This window comes from Sciurus vulgaris (genome assembly GCF_902686455.1).
Source record: "Sciurus vulgaris genome assembly, chromosome: 8".
Classification (NCBI taxonomy): domain Eukaryota; kingdom Metazoa; phylum Chordata; class Mammalia; order Rodentia; family Sciuridae; genus Sciurus; species Sciurus vulgaris.
The window spans coordinates 17,391,969-17,416,011 of record NC_136468.1 but is presented as its reverse complement, the minus strand read 5'-3'; the positions used below and the strand labels follow the sequence as shown (position 1 = coordinate 17,416,011).

At 44.9% G+C, this 24,043-nt stretch overlaps 1 protein-coding gene and 1 long non-coding RNA gene across 3 annotated transcripts in view; one reads left to right on the top strand and one right to left on the bottom strand.

Moving 5' to 3' along the window:
- The window catches only part of CREB3L2 (cAMP responsive element binding protein 3 like 2), a 108,317-nt gene that overhangs the window by 51,181 nt on the left and 33,093 nt on the right, over positions 1-24,043 (bottom strand). The gene's annotated exons all lie outside the window — the stretch shown is intronic.
- Positions 3,765-6,538, top strand: LOC306668656. Its single transcript, XR_013765929.1, has 2 exons — positions 3,765-5,257; positions 5,300-6,538. It is a non-coding gene; the product is annotated as an uncharacterized lncRNA (long non-coding RNA).

Genomic DNA, 24,043 nt, shown 5'->3' with positions numbered 1-24,043 from the left:
GATAAACTAGTAGAAATCACTAACCCTATAAGAATTACTTATTTTATTATAAAAATTACCAAAGCCCTGAAGCATTTGCATTTGTGTCACTAACGAACTGTCAAGGTAGCTTTGATGGGGAGTGGTTTATGATCTGCGGCTACTGACTGACCCAGACTGCAGGTCATTGTGTGAGGAAAGGGGAACAAGGTAAGAAGAAAATGAAGGACTTGTGACTCTTGAGTTCAGGTAACTGGCACACAGAGCTACTTGGCTGCTTCCTTACAGCACACACCCCGGAGGGTCACTCAGCAGGGAGAGGCCTGTGCCGGGTGAGGGGTGGGCAAAAAATGGAAAAGGGCCAGTCAAGTAAAGAGAGCTGCCAACTGAGTTATCTGGGCCACATACCCGTGCCCCCCAGGAAGCACTCGTCCTAACATCCCAACATCCTAACATCCCAGGGCTGCGTCACTTTCCTGTGGTCAGTCTGAAAGGCCTCTCTGGTGGAAGAAGGCAGGCAGGACTGGACAAAGCAAGGACACAAATGCTAATCCTAGCTCTGCACTCCACTGACTGTCAGTGGCCTCGCTGGACTCTGTTTCCTTCTCTGTAAAATTCTGTGTGTGTGTGTGTGTGTATGTGTGTGTATGTGTGTGTGTGTGTGTGTGTGTGTGAACTGCTGAAGGGGCGATGGAGTGGAGTGGGGAGTGATCACTGGTCTCTGACCCCTGACCCCTCTGGAGAACCTCCCTAATGCTCTGGACTGGCCACAGCCACATACACACCCACAGCCACACACACGAGCCCTGCCCCCAGGCACCCCTCAGTCTGCTGCCGACGGGAGGGGGTTCCATGGATCAGAGGTTCAGCACTGCCAGCAGAGATAGTAGTAATCACACAGGAATATTTATAGGTCATTGCTAACAACTATTCAGCTACACCCTATAATTTTCCAAAACGTTTCAGGCAACATAAAACGGAGCTACAAAAGCTTTCCCGCTTGGGAGAAGGAGGAGGGAGAAGGCCCTCTTTCTCCTCCATGGGTTGTTTCCATTTGCCCCTGTGGCCCCTGCCCTGGGCCAGTGAAGGAGGCGCTGCAGATGACGGGGTTCGGGGTGGAAACTCAGCAGCCGGCAGCAGGACTCCACTCTGCCTCCCCAAATGTCCTGTTTTCCCATCCTGCCGTCTGGAAAACAGGCATGGAAGGGCTGTGCTGTGGGCCTGTGGCTGAAGAGGTGGCTCTGGCTCTGGTCAGCCAGGGAAGAACCCTTAAGACTAAAAAATCAGAACTCGGCAGTTAGGAGACTCCCAGGGAGCACAGCACGCCCCGGAGACTGGAGCCAAGAAGCAGGGAATGCGGCGGGGCAAGCTGACAAGAAGCAATTTGGAGGACACGCCTGGACTTCACCGTGGAAACCAAGGCCTCCCTCCAGGGAGGCAGGGTGGGAGGAGCTGCCACCAAGGACAGAGGTGGCGCCCCCAAGACGAGGGGCCACAGAGGCCCTCACTCCCGTCCCTGCAACACTGGCAACAGCCAGTGGCAAACAGCAGGAATAAGGCGACTTTGTCAAAGTCGCAAGGAAAAACACCAGCTCACAAGGCAAACCCCGTTACCAGGAAACTGCAAGCATGCCTGATTCATTTCTTGTACAAAAATTGAAGTACACTATGTATTTCCCTAAATGAAAATTATTGAAAGCTGGGCCTTGGGGCTCTTTTTATTATGAAAGGGATAGCTTTTTTTTTTTTTTTTTTTTTTTTTTCGAGGGAAGGGGTTGTTTCAGTTTTGGTAAAGTAATACTTATTTTATTGAAATTTCACAAGCAGCAATAAAAAATGCCTTTTAAAGAGCACATTCCCAAAACACATACACCTTGGTTGGTAGTAAACAGATACACCTTTCTTTGGGTTAAAAAAAAAATTAAAATTAATCAAATTATAAAGGCATTGGGGGATACTATTTAAAGGTATATTCTATGAATTGTAAAAGGAATCACCCTGGGGCCAGGGGAAGGGGAGGTGCAAATCAGTGTAGCACAGGGGTTTTTTTTGTTTGTTTGTTTGTTTTAGTACTGAGGATTAAACCCAGGGGTGCCCTACCACTGAGCTACACCCCCAGCCCTTTTTTTATTTTTTATTTTGAGACAGTGTCTCCCTAATTGTGGATGATGGGGATATGGTTGTGTGTATGTAGAGTCAAGAGGATGGTGTGGGAGATCTTTGTGCTTTTCTGCTCAATTTTGCTGTGGACCTCAAACTGCTCTAAAAAAAAATTGTTTAAAGTCAACCTCGATTTATTTATCACATAAATATGAATTTTTACATATGATACTTGGCTTCAAGAATATGCACTAATAATGAAATCTTGTCATCATTAAAGCAAGCAATGAGGCACTTTCTCCAAATGCAATCCCATCCTGAATGGCTTGTATTGATTCTTCTTAGAATTTGAAGTGACAAGAGAAAAAAAAAATGTCTACTTAAAATACAAACAACTTGGTTAATGAGATTAAGGGAAAGATTCCCCATAGGTGGCTCCTGCTGGCAAAGGTGCAGAGAGATTCATTTAGCTAGCACAAACACATCCATCTGCCTGCTTCTTGGCTCATTTATATCCATAACTGCAAATATCTCCAAAATGTGCTTCTTAGTTCTTTTCTGAACCAAGCTGGGCAGAGGGCCTCTCCTTCCATGGCCCAAGGGTATCCAACCAGCCTCCTCAGAAATAAAAATAATGATAAGAAAATAGAGTAATAGACTACCTCCCAATACATAGTGCTTCACACAGGACAAAACACTTCCACACCATTGCCACCACTGGTCTTCACAGATTGAGAATTACCCAGAGGATGGGGATTGTAGGATAGAGAGGAACAGGACAGGATTCCCGGTCTCTGGTTCTCCTTTTCGTGCACTTCCAACACATCCCCTGCCTGCTAATCATCATGGAGAACTCAGTGCTCAGATTCCTAATGGTCAAAAAAGAAATGCTTTGCGGATTTTACTTTGGGCCAGAGAGCAAGGCAAGCTCCTCGTACAGATGGAAGAAATTCCTAGGACCCTTTTAGACTAGGTAGAGCTGTCCAGAACCCTGGAGTCTTCTTTTATCTGTACTGAGAAACTCAAACCATCCCTTGAGACCTTCTCTTGCTTCTTCCCTGTGCCATAACTGGTAGTTGAATTCACAAACGAATGAAAAGCCCTTCAAAACTCAGGGCTGGGCCAGCTGCTCAACAGAATCTGCATTTCTCTTCTTTCCATCCCTGGGGAGGGAGCAAGGGAGACCTGGAATGCTGGGAGTGGCAGCCACCTTCATACCAACGTCCAGTCCCCTTTCGTGGCTCTCAGACGGGAGTGCTGGCCACACAGCAGGGCTCTTCACTGTCTCTCCTCCACCCCACTAATCTACACACTCAACAAAATGGCTGCTTTTAGCCCTTCCACACTTCAGAGCCTCCAGCCTAATTCAATTTCAACCCAAACACCCCACAGTTGGAGTTAACATGGATTTAAGTTTCTTATTTACTCTCTTCCCATTAAATTCCCTAAAGCAGATCTTTCAGGTTGGTGTTTTATCCCGTGTTGATATCCCTTCTATTGTTTACCCTTCAATTTGGAGTTTTCCCTTTTACATTCTCACTAGATAAGTCAATGTCGAGGCTGTCTGGTCAGTCTCTCCTAGTGGTCTCCTGCCTGCTCTGCAGCTATAAGCCTTCCTTTCCGGTTCACTCCACCCTCTTAAACAGAAAGTGTCCCCATTCCCTCACCCGCAGCACACAACCTGGCACTATCAGCATTTGGTCTTTATCCCAACAGGCCTCACGTCCTTCAGGGAAGACACAAAGTTAGACATTCACCACTTGCAGCTCTGGGGTCCTACCCTTGAATAACTAAAATCTAGTGTTTGCCATTCCAAAAACTCTCTGGGTTATGGCAACAGTCATTAACTAACTAACTAACTAACAACTAACTAACTAGTGAAGTCTGACAAAACTTCAGAAATCATCTGGGCCATTCTGGTTATTCTAACTTGAAAAAACAGATCCAAAGTGGTACATGAAATCCAAAAGTTGAAGGCTGAACTCTCTACCTCACAGATTCTGCAACAGAGAAGCAGGGACAAATATCAGGCTCCCCAAACGGGTGACTGAAGGAGCCTCCCCAGACAACCCCATGGACTTCTCAGAATAAGTACATACATTTTACAACAGAAATTCTGCTTTTAAGGACCCAGTACCAAAGATGCTGGGTACTAAAAAACTAAAGGAGATGTGAAGTTTTTAAGGGAAAAATCATGGCACGCATGCGTCCTAGAAACCTATGCTTTAATCATGAGCCAAATATGTGAGAAGCGTTACTGAGATAGTCTCATCCTGGGGCAGGGGTTGGTGGGGGGTGGGGGGAACTTCCAAAGTACAAAGTATCATGCACGGGAGTGACTCACAGCCAGGAGTGCCCTTCACCCCAGATAGGAGCACCAGGAATCCCACGGGTCACTCTACCAGGAGACCCAGGCAGGTTCTGGTTACAGCACTTGCTGTGGGAACTCACGTGTGTGCCCCACCTCCCTGAAATGATAGTATGCAACATACCACGGACCTTGGCCGTGTGTTGCAGTTTTACTCATTGGATTCGTGAATCAGACAATACATTTGGTTGTGAGGTTCTGTATCTGAGGACTAAACCAACCAGATTGAAAATGTCCAAAACAAGGGCACCTGTATTAAACACGTATGGACTTCTTTCCTTGCCATCATTCCCACACAATGGAGTAGAACAACTATTCACAAGGCATTTATATTGTAAATTATCTAGAGATGGTTTAGAGTATATGGGAAGATTGTGGGGTTTACATGCAATTATTAAGCCATTTCATATAAGGGATTTAAGCATCTGCGGATTTGGGTGATCATGGGGGATCCTGGTACCAGTCTCCCGTGGATGCTATGAGACAACTGTATTCTAAGTCAGGTCTACTTATTAGCAATCACCTTGGTCAGATCATTCACACTTTCTACCCCATGTGAAAATCAGAAAAACAATATGTCTTTCAAAATTATAGTGACAATAAAATAAATTCTTCACTACTCCAGATATGACTATGGTAAATGAAAACTGGTTGAGAAATCCATGTGGGCTAAGAACATTAAAGCTACTTTGTGGTCATCCATAGGTTGTTACCTTCATTTTGGCTAGCCAGTTAGTGCTGGCCACTATCTGTCCATTCCTCCATGTTCCTTCTTAGGAAACTCAACCAGTTTCCTGAGAAGTTCTCAAGGTCAAGAACTCTCTTCAACCAGTTTCCTAAGAAGTTTTCAAGGTCAGGAACTCTCTTCAACCTCCAACTCAGAAGCTGACTAGCCTGTTCAGGACAGAATATCTTGGAGCAGTGCGTGTGAAGAGCCACCTGTTAGCCCTACTTCCCTATGCTGCTAGTCTCAAGCTAAGCCATTAACTCCAGTCCAGAAATGAGAGAGATGGGAAAGGCAAGCTCCACCATCTTAAATGAAGAAGCCAAAGTTAGGTACACTATGCACTCCCAATTCCCTCCAAAGGAAGCAGGGTTTGGTTTATTCACTTAGAAGAGTTCCTTTCACATAGTAAATGTTTAATAAATGTTAGCTGTTTTGTTTTTTACATGCTAAAATTGGGACAAGATATCAGCATTTTTCCGATCTCTCAGCCTATCAACACTATAAAAAATGACAAAGCTCATCAACTACCATGTTTTCTTAGAAAGCTCATACCACCTCATGCCCATTTGTTTTCCAAGGGCCTCAATGTTCAGTCCATCAATTTGTAACTTGTAAATCTTCTTTTCCCCTTTTGTAAACCAGGCTCTTATCTCAAGTCTCAATGCATCTCTCTCATGATTCCTCCATAAATCATTGACTTTAATTATGTCCATATGATTCTTGAGTGCTTTTGTTTTAACCAGCAATTATAATTTTTATGCAAACCTCTCACCCAAACTTTATGAGGGAACTGTTTGGAGCTAAACTGTATTACTAAGTTCCTCCTTTGGTGGAACTGCTGACAAAACTGGCCCAGAAGACCCAAAGTAACCAGTATGAAGAATGAGATCACCGGCATCTGGGTACTGAGAGTCACGACAGAGACAAGCACAAGCGAGTCAAACAGAGAAACTCAGCTGAGAGAAGATCCTGAACAAGTTCAGAGGTTCTTTATCCTGAGTCTGAGCAGCAGCAGCCAAATCCTTCCCAAAGGATGGATATTTTCTGGTTCTTAATTTTTCTCTGGAATTGTAGCCCAGGTACTCTGAAAGGTATCCTTTTGAGTGCTTTTTCTGTTAGGTGGAAATTCCCTACCATCTAACTACAGTCCCGCCATTCCTCTTGGTGCCACCTTGGTAGAGTGGGAGAATGTCTAGGGAAGGTGAAAAAAGAGGCCATGATATTCTCTTTCTAGTGATCTGAGTAGGTTGTTCTGAGAAGGTGGTAGAAGATGATGATGGACAGAGTCTTTCTAGAAAATGCAACCACCACATGTTAAAACGTGATCAAACAGCTTCTTTGAGTATTTTTCTCCCAAAAGACAATTTTAAGTAATGCTTCTGAATTTTTTTTTCATGATTGAATAATAGTGAATAACTACTTACTGCAGGATGAATCAGCAACATTTGCTTTCTGGTCACAAAAATTCTTTTTCCTCATCCTAGAGGCCAATAATCTTAGAAAGTACCTAAGATTCAAATGTAAAAAGGGTGCAATGCCTTGGTGGGAATGGGAGAATATTTTGGAAAGAAAGCCAGTAAAGTTGCACTAACGAACAACATGACAAGTCTGCCAGTGTTGTGGAAAGGGTCCTTCATTTGGAATCGAAAGGCCTGGCTTTCACACCTAGTTCTATTGCTACCCGGTTCGGTGACCTCAGCCGAGACCTGGATCTCTTTGGGTCTCTCTTCTTAGAATACAATATTGAAGGGTAAGACTGGTTGGTCTCCCAGCCCCTTGCAGCTCTGACATTCGGAGAACAGTTATGATGCAGGTGGCCTCCGCTGCCACTCACATCCAAGGGGAGAAAAGGGACTAAAAGCAAATCCTGAGCCTGAGTCACTGTTTCCCCCGCAACGCCCTCTCTGGCCTTTTCCAAGACATTTTTGGCAAAGAATTGGTTCCCCTGAGCATGGCTGAGCTAACAGCTGGATAGGACTGGACAATTTCCACTCTTTCCACAGCTGGTCCAAGAGACAAACAACCCGACAGCCTTTATCAGAAAAAAATGACTCAATTTGGGCAGGCCAAATATATCCTGTCCTGCTGTCCCCTTACCCATAAGGCCAAATGTGGGCTTATGGGTAAGCCCATAAGCCTCAGCTATGCGGAACCTCTATGGGAAATGGGGAGATAGGACTAGACAATTTCTAGGAGGCCCCAGAAGACTTCAGGGCCATGTATTCATGCTGTCTGCTCCATTCCTCAGAAGAAACCAATCATTCTGAAATGGCTAGAGATGTTCAACCAGACAAGGTGGATATTTTTGGTAAGATGATTCTTCACTAATCAGGACTGACCTATACATTACTATGCCCCTGAGCAAGAAATGCCAACAGCATTTCCTTCCATATCATGATGACAACCCAAAATGACACCATACACTTCCAAAGCCAAAAAACGGAACTTTCAAAATGCAGACCAGGCAGGATCACAAGGGACGGATACGTTAATCTGAGTTCTTTCTGCTGAGGGAATGTTGGGGGTGGTCTGCTGTATTATTTCTATGAGATACAGCATGGTGCCAAAGAGATTCCCAGATGACTCTCTCAGTCACCAAACTGTACATTCTTCACTGCCGGGTGCCCCTCCAAAATCCAAGAGCCCTTCTCCTGTGGATCCTGATACCGGACTCTTCACATTTGCAGAGTCAGTTTCTAATAGGTCAAACCTCAAACTAACTTTCAAAGTTTAGGCTTTAAACTGATTCTGTGCTCACCTTTGTTTAAACAGATTTTTGTCACCAGCAGCCCATTTAGAAGGGAACGGGAAAGAAAAACAGCAATTCACAAAGCTTCACACAGAGTCTGTGTAGACCTAAGGTGCAGCTGGCCACCTCGCAGCCTTGTGATGTCTGCACTCGCAGTAAAACTGGAAACCGTGCCAGTGCTAATACTCCCAGTCTCAACAAAGTGGTTTGTTTATTAGGGCTGCTAGCTCACAAAAGAGGTATTTAAAAACTCCACAAGTAACCTTGGGAACCGACCAGGGAAAAAGTAAACATAAAGCACAAGTTTGGCCTTTGCAAGCAGCAAGCGCTGGATCAATGAGCATTGGATGAAGGCACAGCATCGCAATCAAGAAGACCAGGTACCGATCAAAGCTGGAGGGATAACCCTGAACTGCTACCCATCACCTACATGAAATCTGAAATGGCCTATAGAAGACTATTGAAATAAACTGAAGGGTAGCTAAGCAGCTATTGAAAAGGATACTCCAGAAAGTCATCTGTTAACACATAAAAATGTCCACAGTATATACCTAAGTTGCAAAATCTGAATTCACTACAGTTTCAATGATAAAATAGAAAGTGTCTATAAAGTGCTGGCGTGTGAAGAGGTATAGACGGATATATGGTAAAAATGTGGACAGTACTTCTTTTTTATTTTATTTTATTTTTTTTTGCGGTGCTGGGGATTGAATCCAGGGTCTTGTGCTTGCAAGGCAAGCACTCTACTGACTGAGCTATCTCCCCCCAGCCCTTGCACAGTACTTCTTAAGAGCGTAACAGGTTATGTATACTCACTCTTCTTATTTATGTTTTCTACAATGAAAACCTTCAAACTTATAATAGGATGAAGAAAGCATTGGTTCTTTAAAACAGACTCCATTTAATCAAATGAAGTGAGACATGGTTTAAATAGTCCTCAGGGAACAAAGGACAGTGAGAGCAACTTACTAGAGGCAACATTTTCTGCTTAGAAGAGAGATATTCGATATTCCTTTCCTGTTATATAAATAAATACTCATTGGAAGACACAGGCTGAAAACACAGACCAGTCTGCAGGACAATAATACTGATTTTTTTTTCTCTCTGGCGTTTTAAATATTACATGGACAGAAATCTCTCTAATTGTGTCCCGCATGTTAAAGGCGATTAGGATTTATAACAACTGGGCCTTTTCCACCAAGTATGGCTCTTACAGTGAAGGTGTGGAATTTGTTCTCCAAAACTCTGTATGCAATAGGACCTCCAGTCCTGGAAACAAGCTCTTCTTTCTTCACCCCCTGTTCACCCTCCACACTAGGGCAGGCTCTGGCATTGCCCTATGGGTGACCCTTTTTCTTATATACATCTAAATTTCCACATTGAGCTGCTGCATTTGAACTTTTCTCTTTGGATTGTATTGAGTGGTAGTTTCTGTTGTCACATGACTGTGGCCACCAGCCATGAATTCTTAAGATAATATTTTTGATCCTGCTATCTAAACACCCTCTCCCTGTGACCGTCTGCTAAATCCATCTGCTCATAGGCAGAGAAGAGACATGCACTGGCCTCTCACTTTCTCCTACTGCTATAGCGGGCTGGATTTTAGGATAACCTGAGATTCCTGTCCCCTGCGAGGCATGACCTGGGTAGTCCCCTGCCCTTGACGTGGCCTGTGCAGCACATGAGTATGGTAGATAGTGTCCCTGTGAGCGCCAGGTTACATTATGGCAAAGACAATCTGGAGATGTAAGTGAGGTCCCAATCCAATTGACCTTGAGTTCATCAAAAGGGAGATTATCCTGAGTGGGACTGGCCTGAGCAGAAGACCACTTTAAAAGCAGGTCCAGAAGTCAGAGAGATTTTCCTCCCACTGGCCTGGAAAAGGCAGGCTACCAACAGGTCTACATGTGCCAAGAAGTCAGTTCTGCCGATGACCCTGTGAGCCTGAAAGAGGACCTTGAGTGCGGAACGCGACTGCAGCCCGCGCTGACGCCTGACTGCAGGGAGGTGAGACCCGTGGCCTGAACAGAGTCTAGCTAAGCTGTGTCCCGGCTTCTAACCCATGGGAAATTCAACAGGAAATGGTGTTTTAAGCCACTACATTTGTGCTGCTTTGTTATGTTGTGCCATTGACTGAACTGTGTCACCCCCCAAAATGCGTTATGTTGAGACCCTCGCTCCCACTGTGATGGATGGCACCTTAGACAGGAGGCCTTCGGGAGGTAACCAGGTTCAGACAGGGTCACAGGGTAGGGACCTCATGATGGGCTTAGTTCCCTCAGGGGGAGAAGCACCTCCCCTCTCCCTCTCCCTGTCTCTCTGTCTCTGAAGACGCAGGAGAAGGCAGTCATCTAAAAGCCAGGACGAGGCCCACACAGGGCTCTCCCTCTCTCTCCTGAATGGTTTCTCAAACCTCATGTCTGCCTCCTCTCCCACTGACCGTCTTCTGGGAAGTCAGGCTATGATGTGAGCTGGCAGCTGTGACTTCATCCCTGGCCTCCAAGACTGCAGGTCTGTTGTTCGCGCCCACTGGCCTAGGTTTGGGCAAATCTTTTTTCCTAATGTTCTAGGCCAAGAACGAGTTTGTTTTGTTTTGTTTTTTTAAGAAAATTTTACAAGAAAACTGAGGGAAGGAAAGAGAAGACATTTTTGAAATAGTAGAAGTAGATCCATTTACATATGATATATTTTGTGCTGTAGCTTAGGACAACTCACAGCCTGGTTTGGCTGGAAGATGCTTCTAGAATATTTATCTCCACATTCACTTCCTCTCAATGCCCTGTCTTTGCAGGAGGTTTCTACATGTGCCAGTTCCCCTCTGGCCAGTTTGCGTTGGCTCCCTTACTAGCCCTAAGACCTCCTGGCCCTTCCTCCCAACAGCCACCCTACCAGATTCTTCCGCTGTGGTTTCTGGCTCCATGGCAGACCAAGGTGCTTCCCTGCCTGACCTCAACACGGCCTCCTGAACACCTAACCCTGAAAGCGGCCTCTTGCACACCTAACCCTGAATGCGGCCTCCTGCACACCTAACCCTGAACATGGCCTCTTGCACACCTAACCCTGGACACACCCTCTTGCACACCTAACCCTGAACACGGCCTCTTGTGCACCTAACCCCAGGACCTGACAAGACCACACTCTTGCTCTACTCACAGTCATTAGGCCTCCCTGTGGCGTGTCTTGCCCTTGTTCTCTACCTACTCTGGCCTCAACTGCGCTACAATGTACTGAGAATGCACTAGACGTTAGGCAACGGTGGTAAGTTCTTGATGTCCGCGATGCGGTCTTACAGCTCAAGGCCTACTAGGACTACCCAAAACCTGCTTGTCCACGGTGGAGGCTGGGGCTGCCTTCTGCCAAAACTGGATTCATGATTCAACTATCTTTCTTACCTCGTGCCTAAGCTTTAACATGCTAACAGCCAGAGAGACATCAAGGCAGGGACCACACACTTACCTGTAGCTCCTCTATATCCTCTAACTCTCCAACTCTAAAGATGGAATAAGACTAATTCATTAGAATTTCAGTATCTAAGTTTAATCGCCCCACTAGACTTTTTACTATGAGAGTGTTCATTTATAGATGGTCATTGAAAGTGAGAGAAGGAAACAGGATACCAAATCACCTTAACCTTTAATAAGAGGTTCCTCCTGGCAATTCCAAAGTGTGCTGGGCTCAACACAAGAATTCCCTAGTTTGACTCTTCTGACTGAATTGACAATATGAATACTAGTACCCTACAGAAAACACCTCAGGAAAGTAAACTGGCCATCCCTACCCATGAACTGTCTTAGAAAGCTCCCAGAAGGCATATCAGATGCACTTTGTCATCTTTGTTCTGTGGTCTGCACAAACGAATGAGCAACTGGTCATTCAAGTGAGTTTTAGAGATGACGATTAAAACCAGCAGTGTCATTGGGCATGGCTGGCATTGCTGAGTGGCTCTGTCCCATGCTCAGGGATGGCTGTGTGTTGCTGAGTCACAGGCCTACGAGTGTGAAATATAATGGGACACACGATAAAATGGTAACTATAAAGAGACATTCACACAAGAATGGAAGAAAGCCCCAAACACACTATATGTGAAGGTGACCCTCTCCCTAGTTGAGAAATGAGTCTATAGCTCATATCAGGGTCCAGAGATCACCGTCTCAGGGTAATCTCGAGGATCAAGCCAGCACAAACAAATGTCCTTTTGTCTCAGGTAGATACCAGCTATCAAAGTTCAGAGAGAAATAGCCACTTGGACCTGGAGTTTAGCATCGAGATTGCTGACCCCATCATCCTTGCCACTGTGAGGTTTACAGTGAGCCTGTGAGAGCAGTCCAGTAGCTGGGTTTCACCAACTAACTTCACACAGGAGTTTTCAAAAAACATTTCAGAGTCCATGTCGTTGTTAAGTGTAAGCTGGATCTCAAAATGGACATTTCACAAAGGACCCTATATTCTCATTTAAGTGCACAATTATCAAGAGAAAGAAAACTCGTTTGTGCCTCTCCTTTAGCACCTGGGAAGGCGTTTTCGCGTTTCAGGATCCTTCTGAGCCAGTCCCTTTGGTCCCCTCCACTTTCCCCACTGGTGAGATGGGCACCCGTGTTACGCCAGCTATTCCACAGTGCTCACGGACCTGGGTCTGCTGTACCCAGCAAACTCTTCCCCCACCTCATTCAACAGCTAACACAGACTCACGCATTCCTCTTAAGGTCAGAGAACGAACCTAAAGGAGTTTCCGTTAAGGTCTACTTTAGAACATTTGTGTTTCTCACACTGAGGACAAAGAATGTGATTTAGAAGGAAGAATGACAGTAACCAGTGATGTTAGCTTAGATACTCAAGCAAATGCCAAAGCATACTGGTTACTCAATAATGTGCTACTGGGAGTCAACTAATGGGAAACAAAGGGTACTGCCAAGATTGCTTGCTGATTTTCTCTAAAAATCCATCAATGAACTCCATGTCAACATAGGTCTTATCATCAGAGGTATTATAATGAGCACAATGGCTACATCTATGATTTCATTAAATCCTTACAACAGACATATGAGTTAGGTAATTATGATACTCATTTTACCAATGAGAAAATGAAAGTCCAGAGAGGTTCTTCAACTTACCCAAAACTGCATAGCTAAGGAAGACATGGAGCCAGGAAATCACTATCAGTTCCTCTGATTGGAAAAGCTACCCTTTTCCCACGACATTATCCTCCATGGTGAAAATGTGGGTGGACACCCTCATGTGTGTGTGAGCCACGAGACAGACTGTCTTTTCCAGTGGGAGATCGATTCTGGCCGAGCAGACACTGGTCAAAGAAACAGACTCACTCTCTGGGCTTCTTGGGAGAGGGAAACACCTGACAGTCACTTCAGGTGGAGTCGGATATAGTTACCATAAATTCACTTTTGTGACTTTTTCTGGGAAAACTAAACTACCTCAAAGAAGTTTACAAATGCTAACGTCCCCCCATAAAAGCGATGAGCATAATGCTCTTCTGAGACACAGAGGGGTTCTCACCCAGCCCTGCTTAGAGCTCCTCCCTGGGCACTGCTAATTTTTTCAAGATGCAGTTTATCCGTGGGAACTGAGAGGGAATGGTAACAGATGCACAAACAGCAGAGCTCACCTGTGATCTGCGTATGCTTCCAAAGTGAGCGACCTAGGACTCAGTTGTCCATAGCCAGTATATTGAGCCTTCGTGTTTACAGATTCCATATTTGTTAATTCGTCGACTTGCTAAAATCTGTTTGTAACCACCTTTGAATCAATACTTGTGGCAGTTTCACCGACATTCGCGAGTCTGCAGAAAGCAGTGAGAAATTTCCGGCATGTGGCGCGCACACTCCCAGTGAGGGCCAAGGAGGCTCTCGACCCTCTGCCTTGTTCTCATGCTGTAAACAAGTGCTCTTTTCATGGTCTATTTACTGCCACATTTTTCACATCTTTGTGCTTTTCGCTGGTGATTTTACCATTTAGGATGGCCCCCGGCACAACACTGAAGTGCTGTTTAGTGTCCATGAACTTATATAAGAAGACTGTGATGTGCTTAGAGAAAACATCCAAGTGTTAGATAAGCTCTGTCCAGGCAGGAGCTACAGTGCTCCTGGCCATAGTTCAATGTCTATAAATCAACAATATATATTAAATAACCATGCTTAATATATATTTGAACAGAATCACTCATAAACGAAGGCTATATATTGACTGGTGGATAAACATGCTGTGATCACAGGCTCAGAGGAATCTAACTCTGTATTTTTCCCTCATTCATTATTTGCTAATTCAGTGTTTGCTGTGACATTCTAGAGCATGACCACTGAGAATAACAAGAATTGCCTGTACTTAGTTATTAAGTTTGCAAGCATGGAGTATAACTTTGAGAAAGTATGGGGAAAGGCCTGTCAGCCACTTAAAGGGCTACATATTAACTATCTAAAATCACACAATGAAAAGGACTGAAAAAGACATACAACACTGCTGTCAGGATAATGGGAACACAGAAGCTTTTTCTTTATTCATTCCTCTCAGTTTGGTAATACATTATTTTCATAGTTTAAAAATAAAGTTCCAAATATAAAATAGCTCCCATCCACTAATATCTGTGAGAAAAACCTAAATGTCCTTCATTGTCATTTCTATGACTAATACCATGTTAGGCATCCCCCCAAAAGGCAATTAAAACCATCTGAGAAACTTGGAAAGGATCTTTCTAATATGGAGCTGATTTATCATCTAAGAATACCAGCACCTCTTGGTGTACTGATCTCTGCTAACCATCCTGACCACCAACTCAGCCTGCTTCCCAACCTCCTGGCTGCTGATCTGACATCCCTCCCAGGCCCTCAGACTCCCAGCCGCCCAACTAAAATGCCACTCAGAAAGGTGGAGTCCCCGCCTCCCACAGTCCTCAAGGACCTATTCTACCACCTTCTTTGCTTTAGCCATTATCTGAAACTAGCTTGTTTATTATCTGTTCTGTCTTTTATTACCTGATCCCGCCCTACCCCCACTGGGCTACCCAGGGGCTGTCCGTGTTGCTGTTGGACAGCCCCCTCCCTGCCCACCACATCTGGAAGGGCAGCAGTGCACATAGGAGGTGCTCAGCAAATATTTGCTGAGTTCCCAACTCTCAGGTTTTCCTTTCTCATTTGACCCCAGGTCCAGCCATAATCATTTATTCATCTACCTTATTCCAAGTGTTCAAGAATACTTCATTTAATAAGACCTTTGAGTGTGTATTTCTTGGGGTCTTTTGACTCCATCCTGGTTTTCTGCTTGAGAAACAGAAGGGCTCGGGTCAGAGAGTCTGTCTGAGTGGCGGCGGTTGATTTAGAGTGGGCGTGGCCCCGGGTGACATTCCGCTGATCACCTGCTTATCGCTTCGCTGATGAACCGTCACTCTACATCGCACATTCCTTCTTCATGACCAAACCACAGCCTCTCGCTGCTCTGCACACCCTCCAGTCTGGCTAAGGTCCGAGGAACTGATGGATGAATAACAGTGCCTGAGATTTGCCACTGGTTTATGTTAATGTTCTTAGAAAGGGCCAAGCATCCCAAAACCAGACGCTCCAGAAAGGGAGGGCCACACGGGGGTAGGGAGAGGAGGGCTTTGGATCAGTGATGACCATCTCAGAATGCAACTATGGGGAAATCACTTCCCCTCTGTCACTTCCTGAGGGTCTTTAAAGACTGAGGGGTCTGCGTGAGCTATTTCTAGTGACGAGCCTTAATCAGAAAGCAACTGTAATATAGAAAAAAATGCTCTTCCTAATCCTGTTTTCATGCCAGTTTCTAGGTAATGGTTGATGCAAACCAGTTCATAAACAGCTGGCAGTTAGATTAGATAACCAAGCGAAGGAGGACTCCAAAACAGGTAGACAAACAAAGAGGCCCTTCTACAGGGACAAATATCATGGCAGGGTTTTCACACCAACCAGTAATATCACACAGGTGTGCAAAGAACAGTGGGTTGTTGAACTGCAGACCCAGAAAAGTAAACAACCCTCCTGATGAATCATGGGGAGAGAGAAACCCTGTCCCTGTTCCCATAGAGATCAGAATCTTGAAAGGCCCCTGCATGGGCTTCTGTCTGGTTATTTTGAAGGTCCACAGCCTATCTGGAGCTCTGCCACTTGACCTTGGGAAACAGATTGTATCTATTCTCCATGTGCATGAAGGAAAACCAAAATAACAACTGAAATTTTGAAATGACCCCAGCTGTTAGTGACCACAGAGGAAAATAAGTGTAGAATTTGGGTGCTTACTTATATTTTGCTCTAATTGAATATTATTGATCCTAATAAGACTTCTTAGGTATCTAAGGGACATAATCTACAGCTTAGAAATGCCCCTTTCCTTTCCAGATGGGCACAGTGAAGAGTTACCCAGAAAGGGGTGGAACCAGGAAGATACTGCGGGCTTGGGGTCATCTCCCTCATGCCTGTTTGCTCCCTGGCTCTTAACTACAACGGCCTCAGTTTTCTATTGCCAGAAAACTTTCAGTCAAACAACAAGTGGGGACACATTTCTATAATCCCAGCAACTTGGGAGACTGAAGCAGGAGGATCAAAAATTTGAGGCCAGCCTGGGCAACTTAGCAAGACCCCGTCTGAAAATTAAAAAAAAAAAAAAAAAAAAGTTTTTAAATCTGACAATGCATCTTGGTAGAGCATTCCTGGGTTAAATCTCTAGTACAACAACAAAATTTAAAAAGATAAAATAAAAGTGCTGCAAAGGAAGAGCCTGCAGCTCCGCAGGGGATGCGCAGCCTCTCCAAAGGCAGGTCACACTCTGTCCAGACCGAAGGAGCAGCCCCCCGCCTTTGTTCTTAAATATCATTTTGCTCTGCCAAGCCCTCCAGTTCCATCACCCTGGGTAAAGTCTATCTGTAATGTGGACAAAGGAGCTTGGGATGCTTCCTGTCTTGCTTGACCAGGAGAGAAAGGAGAGAGGCAGGAAAGCCAGATAGCAGGGCAACCAACTGCCCCAGTGTGCCCCAGCCTTTCTTGGTTCCAAGCACTGAAAGTCCCAGATCTGGGGACACCCTGCAGTCCTAGACAAATGGCACAACGGCCACAAGGGAGGAGAGAGAAGACTGCAGACACTGACTCAGAGCAGGAATATTAGTCACTGGGCACTCCAAGTCCAGGAGTGCCCAGGCTCAGAACACCCTGCTGCAGTGGGTCCCTGCCCTCCAGCTGCCGCCAACCAGCCTTTCAGTGGCTGTGCCTGGTCCCCACTGGGAGTCTGAGTTCTTATTTAGCATCGAATAAAATTCCAAAGGGCAGCAGTCCTCCAACCTTCCAAATTTATACTGAAAGGTAAATAATCAACAGCCAGGACAAACCAATGTTCTCCTGACCTCTCATTCCCACCAACCCGTTGCAAGTGGGGACTCTCACACAATGGCTCCGTCGTCATCAGACACTCTAGAAATTCCAGTCCATTTTCCATCTTCACAGAGCACAGCAAGCGGCCACCAAACAGGCACAGAAAAAGCACGCGTTCATCTTTACTTCAAGCGGCACCGGCTGGGTGGATGGAGGACAGCGGCATTCTGACAGGCTGCATGCGGAGGACAGCGAGTGGTTCCTCAGCACTGCACCTCCATGTCCCCTAGAGCCCCACCCTTAAACAGACCCAGGTTCGAAAGCACTCATGGGCCCCAGGAAATAAGAGAGGGGCACCTGGCACTGTCACTTCTGCTTTGTGATTACAATTTTGTTCTAACTGGGAAATAATGTGGGGAAACAAAGAGTCATTGGGGGGAGGGATGAACAGATACCCCTGAAACCCACCACTTAGATTTATAAAATGATAATCTGCTATCTTGGCATCACATTTTTAAAAAAGAACCTAAGTGTAAGTGATAAAACTAGAACCGCCTCAGAGAGGCAGGTCAGAAAGACCAAATGGCTTCCTCCAGGACCCTGGGGACCTCCACTGGACACAGTCAAATCCCTGTCTTTGTTGCTACAGGTAGAATTTCTCTTCTCTTACTGAGTGCTTTTAATTCATTTGAAATAACTCCTAATTTGATGCCTAAAACGCTAAGCAAAGCACTAGATTTCAGCACTCAGATTTTGCTGCCACTCTATGCCAAATATTTGGTGGCAGGACAGAGTCTGAATCAGAGATGATCCAAAAGGCATTATGATTATTTTTAAACAGCTGTTTCCCACTAATACATAGAAATGAAGTTAAAATGCAGTAACTATGTGAAATGAGTAAGACCTGACTGGTGGAGTACAATTTCTTTTTTTTAAATATTGACTCATTGTACACAAATGGGGTACAACTGTTGTTTCTCTGTACATGAATGTTTCTCTTTCATTGTACATGAAGTAGTCACACCATTTGCGTAATCAAACATGTACACAGGGTAATGATGTTTGTCTCATTCTATTGTTTTTCCTTCCCCCCACCACTCATTTCCTCTATACAATCTGTCTTTCCTCCATTCTTGCCTCCTTCCTACCTGCCCGGTTATGTATCATCATCCACTTATCAGAAAAATCATTCAGCCTTTGGTTTTGGGGGATTGGCTTATTTCACTTAGCATGATATTCTACAACTCCATCCATTTACCTGCAAATGCCATAATTTCATTCTTCTTCATGGCTGAATGATATTCCATTGTGTATATATACCACAGCTTCTTTATCCATTCATCCATTGAAGGGCAACTAGTTTCACAATCTAGTTATTGTGAACTGGGCTGCTATAAACATTGATGTAGCTACATTACTGTAGTGTGCTGATTTTAAATCCTTTGGGCATAGGCTCAGGAGTGGGATAGCTGGGTCAAATGGTGGTTCCATTCCAAGTTTTCTAAGAAATCTCCACATCGCTTTCCAGAGTAGCTGCACCAATTTGTAACCCCACCAGCGATGTATGAGTGTGCCTTTTCCCCCATATCCTTGCCAACACCTATTGTTGCTTGTATTCTTGATAATCGCCATTCTAATTGGGGTGAGATGGAATCTTAGGGTAGTTTTGATTTGCATTTCTCTTATTACTAGAGATGTTGAACATTTTTTCATATGTCTGTTGATTGCTTGTAGATCTTCTTCTATGAAGTGTCTGTTCCTTTCCTTAGGCCCTTTATTCATTGGGTTATTCATATTCTTGGTGTAGAGTTTTTTGAGTTCTTTATAGAGATTCTGGAGATTCGTGCTCTAGCTGAAGTGTGTGTGGCAAAGCTTTTCTCCCACTCTCTAGGCTGTCTTCAGGAGTACAATTTCAATACAAACGAATGCTTGTTTTCATTCAAATGATCGTCATTCCACCACTTCTGGTGTTAGCTGTGTCCTGCTGAGACCCCTCCCCGCTGCAGGCCTCCTGTACTGGAACTAGCTTCAAAGAAGATGTCCTCTAAATCAGAACCTGACTCTCTTTCACAAAGTTCTCCTCTCCACCTCAGCCACTTTCTGCCTTCCCCTCTCCCCTCCCCGTCTCTGTTCTCCAAGCTTCTGGCCCTGGCAATCCATACACAGAAACCATGGCCCAGCTATGCCACATTCAAATGGCACAAAATAAGTTTTGTTTCCATTCATGACCCAGGTCCTGAATCCTTTGAGTTGGGCAAAGATCTGCGACCACTAACATACAGCAGAATGCCTCACGCCTGAGGTTGGACTGTTCAGACGGGTGGGACGCTTCCCACGGGGCTAGATGAATTGGTCCACTTTTTCTAGAAAAAAAGATGTGCCACCTTCAGGGAAGCCAGTGTGGAAGGGCTGCATTTCACTTTGTCAAACACAGGCTGTTCTAGAAGCAGTGCGTGGCTCTTCCCCGCCTTCCGTCCTGATGTACATCGTAGTCCCCCAAATGCTTCCTGTGCGTTTCTTCCTGCCCCGCCACCTACTCTGGTCCAGCCAGATGTAAAGGTAGGGCGCTCCCGGAAGAGACTGTGCTAACCACATCCCCCGGCCGTGGACACAAGATTCCCACAGCCTGGAACGAACTCCCCCACTCCTACTTCAGCCCCACTCCCTTTCCACTCACTCAGGAAATCACGTCACCATGCACCCAGAGTCCACCTACAGTCTCTTCCCTTCAGTTCTCTTACTACAGCTGTCCCTTACTTTGTACATTTTTACCTATTTCCCCCTTTCTAAAGATGTGGCCCACAGGAGATCTAACCCAGTACTTAGGGCAGAAACCAAATAAATAAGTTGACAAGTGACAGGACTCTAATGCTCTCCCTGCCCTTCAGGAGAACATTAATGCTGCATCCTGATTGTCCACAGAGCTGTTGAGTTATGCCACCTTGGGGTCACCTGTCACGCCTGTCACCTGTCTCCATTTGGCCCTGACACCTTACCACCAAAAAATATATAGAACTGTAACCCAAACAACCAGACCAGTCCCTCAACTAGTAAAGAACTCTTAAGCTTAAGAGAAGATGGATGACATTTCTTCATCTTAAGAACATGAAGACTATTTTGATTACCCAAATTATTCCCACTCCCTCCATTTGATTTATGTGCTTTACAAGTAGTTTTCAAAGGACACACCTGTAAGAAAGATGACTGGGTATTTGACATGCGGTAAATGCAGAGTCATTGATCTCATTCTTCTACCAAGACATTAACTGATCAATGAGCAAGAACACCTCAGATGAGTTCCTCCTACTTGTTGCAACACAGGGTAGAAGACTGTTTGGGCCTAAGGGAATGGGGCCCACACAACAGAACCCCCTCCCAAAAGGTGGGAACATCATGTCTGGCATAGCTGACCCACTGAAGTCCTGAAAAGTCCTAAACTGAATCAGCCATGTCAGAGGTCTCTCCTAAATCTAGGTCATCACTATACCCAACTCCATGATCTCCTCTCCCTCCTTTGTTCTTGCACTAACCTGGGGTCGTGCCTCAATGGGAACAGAGTAAAGCTTACCGGTCAGAAGATAATCAGAAAGTTTTGTGTTACGAGAGGTATAGAAGACCAAGGCTATGAGTAACAGACTTAATGGTCTAATACAAGTTAGTACTCTGAGATAAAATTCATGCTAAAAATAAACCCTGTTAAGTTTGAGAAAGACAAATCACTGAGATCCTAAATCCAGTGTCTGGGGGAAATGATGGAATTTCTATTCCCTCAAAATGATCAGAAAATAAACCCGTAGCTACTTTCAAATGCCCAGTAGCTTGAGATCATCTGATGGATAAATGAGTTTAAAATAGCAATATTTGAGGGACTCAGAATTTGCTGCAAGGCAAGGGTTAAATGTCCCAAGAGCCCAAGTGAGGGAGGGAGGAGCCCGTTTGCTCATGTCACCCCTTCCGAATCAGAGGCAATGAATAAGCTGCCCCTGGGTCAGAGCCACTTGAGCGGCCTTCAGTGGGGTCACCACGCTGACACTTGCCCACACTGCCTGGCCGCTGCCCAGAGAAGGGTGAGTGAATTTGTAAGGGATGGAACCCAAGGGAGGCCAGTGGGCTCAGGGGCCATTCTCCAGCATCAGCACGTTACAAACTTGAGATCTGGCTGCAACAGAAGGGCTGCGAGAACCTACACATCTTTTTTGGTCTTCAGAATGCCAAGTACATTAGTCAGTCTTCCCTTGCTGTGAAAAGAAGATTTAATTCGGCTTATGGTTTCAGAGGTGTCAGTCCATGGCTACTTGGCCCTGTTGCTTTGGGGCCTTTGGCAAGACAGGACATCACAGCAGAAGCACTTGGCAGAGGAAAACGCTCACCTTACAGCAGCCTAGGAAGCAAAAGGAAGGAAACGAAGGGCCCAAGGTCCCAACAGAGCCAGCAAGGGCATATCCCCAGTGACCTAACTCCTTCCACTAGCCCCCACCTTCTAAAGGTCCTGCCACTTCCCAGCAGCTCCACAGGCTGGTGACTACATCTCTTGGCATGTGGTCCTTTGGGGGTCATTTCATAACACCAAGTCTTGAAAAAAAAATTAAAGCGGAAAAGACTACTGTTGGCTTCAGGAGAAAAAGAAAATTCTGGACACCAAAGGGCCAGAAGTGACTTATCATTGCAGGCTGTAGAATCCCCACATGGGAAGGGTTGCAAAACCGTCCTTAATGCTTTGCAGTTCCTCCCATTGAGAGGTCACTCTGCTCTTTGACTCTGGGACAGCCTTGAGTTGCTCTGGTCAAAAGAACAGTAGAAGTGACACCATCCCAGTTCTGAAACTGGACCGCAGGAAGTCTTAGCATTTCCAGCCCTTCTCTCAGAAGCCTGAGCTGCCATCTGAACTGGCCAGGGCTAATCTTTTGGATGGTGAGAACCCAAGGAGTGACCTCCCTACCTTCCTTCCTCTGTCACCCCAGCTGATCACCAGCCACCCCTCGGAAGCTGAGCAGACTGCTCCCTAGCAGCTGACCACAGAGGCATATGTAAGCCTAAGTGAGACCAGTGGATGCTGTCCACATGAGCCCATTCCAAATCAGGATTGTGGGCTGAATTCACTGCTGTCATTTTAAATCACTAAGCTCTATCATGATGTGTTACACAGCAAAAAAGTCACATGTCACCCTCAAAAATTTTTCCAGAAGAAAAGAGATATACATGTGGCATTCAACTCTTTGAAGACAAGAAACTGGATCAATGCTTTCAAATATTCCACAAACCAGGGTGAAGGAAATGAGGATGAAAATCAAAGTGATAGAGACTAATGAAACGATCCAAGGTAAACTTCATCCTCTGCCATCCAGTGAGGAAAGTGTCATAAAATTTAAAGTGCTTGTACTACCAGTTTACTAGTAAAATAGAAAACCGAGTGATTAAATACTCGCCTGGATAACTTATCATTTCACTCTCCTCCCTTTATTTCTTAGAGGCCTTCTCTCCCATGTTCCCCTTCCCTAGATTTACAGTTCTCATTACTTCCTGTTCCCATTGCAATTCTCTAACAAAAACAACAGTATCCACAGTAACTTCCACTTGTGGGAACATTTTACTAGATGCTTTTAACATCTAGTAAAACATGCAGTTCAAATTACATTGTGAATTCTCACAACTCCCCCATTAGATAAATATGATTGGACCCATTTTATAGGGCAATAAACTGAGAATCACCGAGGTTAAGCATCTTGCCAAGGTCATGTGGTTTGAATGTGCTGGAGCCAGAATTTAAACTACCATCTGTCTGCGTACACAGTTCATGAATTTTCCATTATGTAACACCACCTCTAAGGAACAATAAGTGCTGAGCTCATAACAGACTTTTCATGAGAACGCAGGCTGAAAATACAGTGACCACAAATAAATGTAAAAATGGACACACATATACGTGTGTACACACACACACACGTGGGTGGGAAGAGAATAAAAAAGAAGGAAAAAACTGCAAACTGAGATTCTGCCAAGTGTTGGAATTTTATTGACTCTGGCTATAGCCTTTCCAAGACTTAGCAACAGAGACAAAGAGAAGCAGGAATCAGTCAGGATTCGAGATATATTGCCTGGAAGTAGTCAATAAGAGACATCACTGGATCAATTACCTCTGGACCTAAAGTTCACACCTGTGAGAGAGGAAGCAGCTGAATTCAGGCTAAGTGTGCATATTTCATCACAATTCAACCAAGTGCTAGGAAAGCATCTGGCTTATTTTATTTAAATTAACAGATAAATATAATCTTTTTAAGTACTTCTCAATTTTTTAAACTTAAAAGGAGATTGCTCCTTTTACTCAAAAAGGACGGGCTTCAAAAATGAATCTATTGTTTGGTAAGAAACATATTGTTAATTAAATGTTTGTATTCTGCATTAAATTCATTTCCTTCCTCTAAATTATAAATTGGAGAAGATAGATGAGAATTTTAAATGTTTCCATTTGGCCCTCATCTTCTTCATTTAAATTAAATTAGTTCAGTTCCTTGAGATCACGCCAGCACATAATTATGCAACAGTTTGGGGGAAAGTACGTAAGTACTTTGAATTAGAACAGGGAAGAAACACGGTGGGGACCCACGCCCGCCAAAGCCCAGGCTGAGTCAGTCCCTCTGTGCACCCCCGGGGACCTGGAAGGACCTCAGCCTTTCCCCACCTGCCTCCTGTGGGAGGCCTTTTTCCCACCTTCACAGGACACACTCGGAATGTTCCAGTCTCAAGGCCTGGGTTCTTGCTGCATGTCTGGTTCCCAAGGCATTGCTGCCCTTCCC